Genomic DNA, 1599 nt, shown 5'->3' with positions numbered 1-1599 from the left:
CGCACGGTACCTGTCCTCAAATATAGGAAAAAGCATGGAATGTGTAAAAAGATGGGTAGTTTAGTATAGACATACATTATAAACAGAGAGAGGGAGGAAACGCAGCAGGATTTGTAGAAGCCAGATTGTGAAAAATCTTATGTGCCAATCTGAGGGAATTATATTATTTTGAAGGCAAATAGGCAGGAAAAGAGATAGGAAATAATGTGAAGAATTTTTGAAGTGCAGAGTAGCATGGTCAGGTTTGCTTTTGAGAATTAAAACTGTCAACATTGCAAAGTAGAGGCTGGAGGGCATGAGACTAAAGATGAGGATCTTGTTAGAAGATAAAGTAAGGAGATCAAGGACTAAAATAAGTAGTATCAGAGGAAATGGAAGATGGCCCATAATTGTTGAGCTAGCTGGAAGGCAATCCAGCATAGTGGTGTTAAAAGAGCATTATTTTAGAGCCAGGCACTCATTTACCTACTATGTAACCATCGGCAGTAAAATCATCTAAATGAGCATTTCCCCCCAGCAATGAAGTGAATACCAGTATCTTCTTCACAGGCTTGTGATTAAGGATTAAATGTGGGGTAAAAAATGATAATGTACAAAAAAGCATTTAGCACAGGACCTGGTACAAAAGAAGTGCTTAATTAGTTACTTATTACTGCAATCATTAGGGAGCAAGAAGGGATTGAAAATGACTCCCAATAAGCTAGAATCTGGTCTGGCTTTTCAATCCTACAGCCCACACCTTTTGTTGAGACCAGTGCTTCTCAAAGGATGGTCTCCAGAGCACCAGCAGCAGCATAACCCAACAACTGGGTAAAAATGCAAATTCTCAAACCCAGCAAAAACTACAGCCATAAACTCTAGAGGTGAGGTCCAGCAATCTACATTTTAGCAAGCCCTCCCAGGTGATTCTGTTATACACGGAGTGTGAGAATTACTAATTTAAATACTCATTTTCCCTAGTCTGAGCTCTTAAAACAGTCTCTTAGGGTATCCTTCTCGGCAGTCTCTTTCCCTTGAATTCATCATACAGAACAGCCACTGGTTTCCTAAAAAACATGCCACACCTAGAGAGACCACAATATGATTACCATCTCTAAGTCACAGTAAATGTTGGGCAAGTTTATTTATCCTATTAGGGCTTTAGTTTTCATAAACGTAAAAGGGAACATTAAACATGACATAATCTAAAATAGTACCATCATCTAGGAGATGCTCCACAACTGATGGTTGAACCTACGATCTCATACTGTTGTCAGAAATTAAGTCACTTGATTAAAGTCATCCAACTTGACAAAAGATCCAAGATTAGAACACAAGTTTCTCAATTATGAATTCTGGTTCTTTTCATGAGATAAGGTTGTTTCTACATAATCAAAAACATTTATTCCAAAATAAAAAATTACATTTTGGTATTGTCAGTGTATGCACTATTTTCAAAAGTGAAAAATTATACTCTTTAGAAATGAATGAAGCTACATGAAAAGTTTTCAATGGTAGCTCTCAGTAAAAATTAAATCATAAATAAGTATACTTACCTATTATCTAAACTTGAATGTTTATACTAAACACAGAAACAGTTGAAATATAAAAAGCAATTCA

This window comes from Odocoileus virginianus, chromosome 5 (assembly GCF_023699985.2).
Source record: "Odocoileus virginianus isolate 20LAN1187 ecotype Illinois chromosome 5, Ovbor_1.2, whole genome shotgun sequence".
In the NCBI taxonomy this organism is placed as follows: domain Eukaryota; kingdom Metazoa; phylum Chordata; class Mammalia; order Artiodactyla; family Cervidae; genus Odocoileus; species Odocoileus virginianus.
Note: the sequence above shows the minus strand (reverse complement) of the source record.